The sequence below is a fragment of the Tiliqua scincoides genome, chromosome 1 (genome assembly GCF_035046505.1).
Source record: "Tiliqua scincoides isolate rTilSci1 chromosome 1, rTilSci1.hap2, whole genome shotgun sequence".
In the NCBI taxonomy this organism is placed as follows: Eukaryota; Metazoa; Chordata; class Lepidosauria; order Squamata; family Scincidae; genus Tiliqua; species Tiliqua scincoides.
Window position 1 is genome coordinate 55,737,410 of NC_089821.1, and position 8,559 is coordinate 55,745,968.

Below are 8,559 nucleotides of genomic sequence, written 5' to 3' on the forward strand. Positions count from 1 at the left end.
CCCACACCCTGGGGCAAAGGTTTGCAATAGCCCCCCTTCAGACTGTGAAGCCTCGCACAGGTAGCACAGGCTACCTTGGGGAAGCTTCCTGTGCTTTAAACTGTGCTTCTGCTTTTCCAGAAGCCCAGTTTCTGAACCCATTGGGAGCCTCTGAGAAGCTGCCGTGGAGTCCTAAAGGCTCATGCCCGGGGCATTTGCTGCATCAAATATAATAGAAGGCTGTCAGGCTGAAGTTCTCATTCTAGAGAAATTAAATGAGTTCTTTGCATCTGTCTTCACGACAGAAGACCTTGGGCAGATAACGCTGCCTGAACGGCCCCCCCTGACTGAGGAATTAAATTGGATAGAGGTTAAAAGAGAAGAAGTTTCAGACCTCATTGACAATTTAAAGATCAATAAGTCACCGGGCCCTGATGCCATCCACCCAAGAGTTATTAAGGAATTGAAGAGTGAAGTTGCAGATCTCTTGACTAAGGTATGCAACTTGTCCCTCAAAACGGCCACGGTGCCAGAAGATTGGAGGATAGCAAATGTCACACCGATCATTAAAAAGGGAAGGAGAAGGGAAGCGGGTAATTATAGGCCAGTCAGCCTAACGTCTGTTCCAGGTAAGATGATGGAATGCCTCATCAAAGATAAAAGCTTAAAACACATAGACGAACAAGCCTTGCTGAGGGAGAATCAGCATGGCTTCTGTAAGGGTAAGTCTTGCCTCCCGAACCTTTTAGAATTCTATGAAAAGGTCAACAGGCATGTGGATGCAGGAGAACCCATGGACATTATATGACATTATATGACATTATACCCATGGACCTTATAGGATATACTCGTATATCTGGACTTTCAGAAAGTGTTCGACAGGGTCCCTCACCAAAGGCTGCTCAGAAAACTCCACAGTCAGGGAATTAGAGGGCAGGTCCTCTCCTGAGATGGATTAGGAACTGGTTGAGGTTCAGGAAGCAGAGAGTGGGTGTCAATGGGCAATTTTCACAGTGGAGAGAGGTGGAGAGTGGAGTGCCTCAAGGATCTGTCCTGGGACCTGTACTTTTCAACATCTTCATAAATGACCTGGAGGCAGGGCTAGGCAGCGAGGTGGCCAAGTTTGCAGATGACACCAAATTTTTCCAAGTGGTGAAGACCAGAAGAGATTGTGAAGAGCTCCAGAAGGATCTCTCCAAACTGGGAGACTGGGCAGCAAAATGGCAGATGCGTTTCAATGTAAGTAAGTGTAAAGTCATGCACATTGGGGCAAAAATCAAAACTTCACATATAGGCTGATGGGTTCTGAGCTGTCTGTGACAGATCAGGAGAGAGATCTTGGGGTGGTGATGGACAGGTCAATGAAAGTGTCGACTCAATGTGCAGCAGCAGTGAAGAAGGCCAATTCTATGCTTGGGATCATTAGAAAAGGTATTGAGAACAAAATGGCTAATATTATAATGCCATTGTACAAATCGATGGTAAGGCCACACCTGGAGTATTGTGTACAGTTCTGGTCACCACATCTCAAAAAGAACATAGTGGAAATAGAAAAGGTGCAAAAGAGAGCGACTAAGATGATTACGGGGCTGGGGCACCTACCTTATGAGGAAAGGCTACGGTGTTTGGGCCTCTTCAGACTAGAAAAGAGATGCCTGAGGGGGGACATGATTGAGACATACAAAATTATGCATGGGAAGGATAAAGTGGATAGAGAGATGCTCTTTACACTCTCACATAACACCAGAACTAGGGGACATCCACTGAAATTGAGTGTTGGGAGAGTTAGGACAGACAAAAGAAAATATTTATTTACTCAGCGTGTGGCTAGTCTGTGGAACTCCTTGCCACAGGATGTGGTGACAGCATCTGGCCTGGATGCCTTTGACAAGATTCTGGAGGAAAAATCCATTACGGGTCACAAGCCATGATGTGTATGTGCAACCTCCTGATTTTAGAAATGGGCTATGTCAGAATGCCAGATGCAAGGGAGGGCACCAGGATGCAGGTCTCTTGTTATCTGGTGTGCTCCCTGGGGCATTTGGTGGGCTGTGAGATACAGAAAGCTGGACTAGATGGACCTATGGCCTGATCCAGTGGGGCTGTTCTTATGTTCTTTTCCCTCTCACATAACACCAGAACCAGGGGATATCCACGAAAGTTGAGTGTTGGGAGAAGTAGAACAGGCAGAAGAAAATATTTCTTTACCCAGCGTGTGATTAGTCTGTGGAACTCTTTGCCACAGGAAGTAGTGATGGCATCTTGCCTGGATGCCTTTAAGAGGCAAATTGGACAAATTTCTGGAGGAAAAGTTAATTACAGGTTACAAGTCATAGTAGGTATGTGCAAGCTCTTGGTTTTAGAGGCAGGCTGCCTCTGATTGCCAGATGTAGGGGATGGCACTGGAATGCAGGTTGTGTCTGTTGTCCTGTGTGCTCCCTGGGGCATTTGATGGGCCGCTGTGAGATACAGGAAGCTGGACTAGATGGGCCTTTGGCCTGATCCAGCAGGGCTCTTCTTATGTTCTTATGTTCTTAGCCCTGAATTCATGAGCTTGTGAGGTATCATCACACTATGTGGCAAGACTTTTTGCAGTTGTCTGGTTGTTATCCTGTCGGAGCCAGCATTGCCTGGATGTTTCCTCAAGACATTTGGAATTGCACCTGGTGCTCCAATCACAACATTGTTACTCTCTTTCCCCAAAGACTCTCAATTTCTAAGACCGGAATCCTAACTAAGGGCCCAATCCTATCCAACTTTCCAGGACCAGTGCTGGAAAGTTGGATAGGATTGGACCCTCAATCTCCCCTGAACAAGAAGACATGTGTTGCATCCTAGGGTGGGGGAGGCAGTAGCAGAGTTCTCAGGTTGTTCCCTTACCCCAGGGAAAGCCTACACTTTCCCAATGGGTTTCCTCGGTTTTGCATCAGCTATGTTGCTGGTGCAGAACCAAGGACTATAACTGCTGCAGAAAGGAAGAGGGATGAGATTCAGCCGTAAGTGGGTGCCACCATTCCAGCCCTCCCTCTGCCTTTATGCTTCCCTCCCCATCCAGAATCTCCCTCACTCCTCCCCCCTCCCTCCCCGTCCCACCCATCAACTGCTCCCACTGCTGCCTTATCTGACACTGGCATACGGTGTCATCGCCACCTGTGAGCATGCATGGCCACCAGCAACTGTGCTGGTGTCCTTGTGCTCACCAGTGACATTGGCAAGCTTGACGATGTCTCCTAACATGTACTAGGACCCATGGCACTTCCTCTTGGATCCCCTCTGATGCTTCTGCTGGTGGAATGTGTGTTCTGCTAAGCACTTGAAATAGGATTGGCCTGCTCATCACTGCATTTTATCATCTTCTCCAGCTCTTTCTCTTCAATTCTGCTATCTCCAGGGACTGCCACATCAATAAATGTCACTTTTTGTTTTCAACTTCAGTTAGGTCTGGCACCCTGCACATGCCCAATCTCATCTGATCTTGGAAGCTAAGCAGGGTCAGGCCTGGTTAGTACTTGGATGGGAGACCGCTTGGGAATACCGGGTGCTGTAGGCTTATACCATAGTCTTTCGAGACTGAAGGTTGCCAACCATTATGTTCTAACATCTTATCTGTTTGAATTTTAAAGTCCCTCCACATCTTCCCCTGCTTGTTGTTGTTCTCGTTTGAATATTTATCTATTGCTTTTCTAGTTCACAAAGTGGTCACATAAATAAATAAATAAATAAATAAATAAATAAATAATATTCTGCCTAAATCAAGAGTGGGCAAACGTTTTGGCAGGAGGGCCACATCATCGCTCTGACACTGTGTCGGGGGCTGAGAAAAAAAGCTGAAAAATGAGGGGAAAAAAGCCTCATTGGAGACTGGGGGCTCCCTGCGGGCTAAATTGGAGGTCCCTGAGGTTTGCAAGTGGCCCCTGGGCGGGGTTTGCCCACCACTGGTCTAAAGCCATACATTCCCTTTTCCCATCTTTTCCGTTTTCTTCCAATATCTACTTTCTCCCAAATCTACTGACTAGCAACACAAATTCAACCACAGTCCAACCCCGCTTGCGTCTAACTATCCTGCAACAAAGGGGCCCTTTTTTTCCACTTTACATCTTGGCTGCTTTGACAGCAGCAAACCCTCCTATTTATCTTGTTGTATTTTTCCCATTCTCACATTAATCTTGAGCAGAAAGGGCAAAGCTCTCTCCTGGTAATTTTTCTTCCTCAAAAACAATCATACAAACTGGCTCCTAATGAAGAGAAAGGATAATCCAAATTCAAGTTCTCTCCAGGGTCTCCTTTTCCTGGTAGCATTCTTTGTGAAACAAACTTGGCATCCACTCTCTGCTATGGACGTGTCTCATGGAAAGCAACCCAGACAATGTATGCGCACTTTACAACCTCTTTTCCTCATGTGGAGTTACCACTGATATCTGTTTCTCTTTACCGTACCTTTATAGCACATCCTACTTAGCATTTAATTTGCTCAAAGCAAACTAAATAAAAAAAAAGCACCTGGCACTATATGACCACTTGATTCTAAAGCCAGAAGAACAATACTTTTGAGCAGTGATAAGTAATTTTAGTGGCACATTACAAGATGATTTATTATTGCCTTCTATGGGGGTAAATATGAACCTTAGGTCTCCTGTATGGCAGCCAGGCATGGCTTGGTCAAGCTTGTTTCTCTGTGTGAATTACTGTATAAGATAAAATAAACTTCAATGGAACAGTCATGACACGGTTCTGATATCTAGTATAAAGGAAGTCATTTATTTCTTTGGTCTGTATCCTGAATCTGATGAGTCAGTGTCCTGTGTGTAAGGAGGGTAGGAGCTTCTTCCAATGAGTTTCCTGGAAAATCAGGTTGAATTCCTCTAAAGAGAGTCAATAAGAATGACAAAGTGCACACTGCCAAATATTTATAGCATAGATGGAAACAAAAATAAACTTCTCAGTTAAAGCTGCCAACATCCAGCCAATCCTGCATATCATTGTGCATTGATTACTCACCTAAAATCAAACGCACCATTTGGAAATGGACAGAAGAAAATTCTAAGCAACCAGGGTTTTCCTTCTTCCGTGTCTGAAAATGATAAAAACAAACACACACAGTGTGATCCTAACAATCCATCTTCCCCTCTCTTTCTCTTTATCTAACATACACACAAAGGGACACATGAAAGCAGGTATAAACACTATTGTTACAGGGGCATGATATGTTCTGATTCACAAAGTTTACTCTCACCAATAGTACCTGCTCTAGAGTCACACTGCTGACTTTTTTCTGAGTCAAAATGCTTAACTGCCCAGTCCTATCCCCCACTATGTTATAGCAGGGCACTGACGGGGGCAGGAGTGTGAGCAGACTGGGCAGAGGAGGGGGTGTGATCGGTGGCACTGGCTAATGTTGGAAGCTTATTCCGCTGACCCCAAGGAGACCTCCCACCTGCTAAATACCTCCCATGGAATGCAGTGCAGTCTGTGCCGACCCTGCCGGATCAGCGTGGGAGAATTTGTGTTGGATTGGGCTGCCCAGCAACTTCCTATTTCAGGTGAGTGGTACAAACTTTGTACTGGGCTGCAGATTACATACTAACATATGTAACTACTTTCAAATACGTGAATTCTTTTGGCATCATTTATAATAGATTTATTGCACACAAACTGTCAGGAAGGAAACACTTAAAGATTTAAAGTTTCCTGGTTTAAAAAACCAAACACTTATATTGATAAGTCACTGAGAAAATGCTAAGAGATTAGCACGTTATGTTAACATTTTGCTATATGATACCTAATCATTTACAGGAAATGAGCCAAGAGATTGATTAGCAATGGAAAAAAAACATTCAAAATGCCTTTGCTATTCTTTGTTGGGGGAGATAGAGGATGGATGAGCGTAGGAGGGAGAGAAGTTAAGTAGGGTCTGGGGCAGAGCGAGCTAAAGGAAATTGGGAAAATTAAACAAATAAAAGGAAAAATGCAGGAAAGAGAGAGTGAGAGAAGATATGTTAACGAAACAGCTTTCTAATAAAAAAAAACTTGGGACTATTTCATTAATATTTCCTTGGCACAATATACTATCATCCTTTTTCACACAAGGCTTAAAAGGTAAGAAGAGTTATCTAAATATAAGAGGTGGAAATGAGCAGAAGAAGTTGCCAGTAACTTGAGCCATGTGATAAACTACCTAATGAGTTGACCAGGTAAAACCAGCAGAGAGTTTGAATGACTTGCCCTTTTTAACTTTTCAGTATCAGAATTGTCATGTATAATTATATCCAGGAACTTCACAGGCTGTTCATCAAGTAGCTAACCTACTTGAAAGAGTTTATTTTATTTAATTTTATTTCTTTATTTTTAAGTTTATATTCCACTTTTCGAAAAGAAATAAAGGCGGACAACAACAATCTTTATATAACGCAATCATGCAGCAACTGTTACCCTGCACATACCCAATCTCGTCTGATCTTGGAAGCTAAGCAGGGTCAGGCCTGGTTAGTACTTGGATGGGAGACCGCCTGGGAATACTGGGTGCTGTAGGCTTATACCATAGTCTCTCGAGACTGAAGGTTGCCAACCAATACCTGAATAAAAACTGTATATCTGCCATGGGAAGACTGGCACCCTTCCATAGGAGGGATGTACTGCTGTGGAGGGGTCTCCTGGCCAAGGTGGCAGGCAGAGGCTGTGATCTGCCAGGGTTCAGGTGGTCATCCTGGACCTCAGAGCTCTATGGCAAGGAGGCAGTTGCACCACCCTTTGTTCTCCGCCACCCTCTTGGAACTTTCTCACTTCCTTAAGAGGGGCATATGGGGCTGACCCACTGACCAGCACCAACGCTCTGGCATTACAGTTGAGGCAGCACCCAGCCAGTAAGTTGGGAAGCTCTCCTATGCAAGGGATTGCAGCTGCGCCTGGACTGCAGCCAATGCCAAGGCGCAGGCCACTCTGCCGAATGTTTGGGCACGCTCACTGGCTCCCTTGGCTCCTTCCGCCCAGCCAGCTCCCTAGCAGCATGAGATGTGGGCTGCAGATGACCCACCACAGTGGCTCCTCCCCACCTGTCCATGGAGGCTAGTGGATGGACAAAATGCAACAATTATTAAAACAGAAACAACAAAACAACATAAAAGAGAGGGGTAAAGAGTACAGCTTGTCATGCCAGCCTAACCATTTGCTGCAGTAGTTTTATCGCTGTGATATTAAAACCCTTGTTAAGTGTGAGGGTCCACAATCAGTGCATTACTATTGTGGCATATGGCCAAGGATGATCTCACTCTTGTGTATCAAGGCAAGTCAAGTTACAGTTTTTATGGTTTACTTCTCTGGGTCCACAGGGGTGGCACAGCCCAGAACACTACCCAGTGCCACCCCAAGTCCACTGCTAGGAACTCTCCACAAAAATTAAATCCGCTACCTTGATCACGGCACAGTTTCTTCAAATGTGGAAGCGCATAACTTTTTTAAAGCGACTGTGCAAATGACACATCACTTCCAGGATGTGTTATCAGTAAAAACTAAGATACGGTTACACAAAGGATATATTGTTGCTCATTCATGTTTCCTCTTAAGAAGCCATTTCAGAGGGTTATTATAATTTGTTCCTATCTAGGAGCGGTGTGGCTGTTGATTCAGTAGTGCATAAATCAATTCCTGTTCACAAAGCAGTCACTAAGAGAAGACAACGACTGTATCAGACATGCAAGTGCTGTGGTGTGAACAAAAGGACAACAAAATATTCCATTGCTTTTATATTTCTCTAGAGAGTCCAGTTCTTGTCTCTTTTAGTCCTAGTATGCAAATTATCTACCCAGCATGGTTGCTGGCAGGAACATAAACCATAAGGGAACCTCTCCATGGAATTAGCAGCTTGTGTGAAATGGCACTCAAGTGGTCCAGGTCAATTCTAGCCACATAAGCCTCCCTCCCCTGAAATGAGTAATGTGTTTGATGTGGTTAGAATTGGCTGAAACCATACAGAAACCACTTCACACAACTGCCTAACTGCATGGACATAAGAACACAGGGTGAGCCCTGCTGGATCAAACCAACATTCAAACTAGTCTAACATCCTGTTTCCCACAACGGCGAGACTGTTCCTTCCTGGAAGCCGCAAGCAGGACATGAAGGCAAAAGCCTTTCACCAACTAGCCGATATTTAGCAGCTTGCTGCCTCTGAACTTGGAGGTTCTATTTTTAACTGTCATTGCTAAAAGACATTGAAAGAACTGTCCACCATGAACTCATCCAATTCCCTATTAAAGCCCTGTAAACCAGAAAGGTAGCATGTCACATGGATAACATATGAATTGACCCTAAGAGACAGGTAACTAAATATGGACCACTGGGTGACCCCATAAGGCTGTGATGAAACTAGTTCCTATGGCAGCATATTACTGCAGTGATGTCACTAGGGGATGCAGTGGGTGTGGACCACACTGGGTGATATACTCAGGAGGGGTGACACCACTGCTGTAAAAATCTTGGTATTGTGAAAATCTTGGTATTTTTGAATAGTACCATCATGTTATCATTTGATGCATAATTTAATGCCGAATGCAATGAAACAAACCACACTGAAATATCTGTATT

General features: G+C 44.5%; 2 pseudogenes; both read left to right on the top strand.

The window, feature by feature from the left end:
- Nucleotides 1-3,406: 3,406 nt before the first annotated feature.
- On the top strand, nt 3,407-3,529 carry LOC136637250 (5S ribosomal RNA; annotated as a pseudogene).
- Nucleotides 3,530-6,390: 2,861 nt separating this feature from the next.
- LOC136637599 (5S ribosomal RNA) lies at nt 6,391-6,510 on the top strand (annotated as a pseudogene).
- The last annotated feature ends 2,049 nt before the right edge of the window (nt 6,511-8,559 follow it).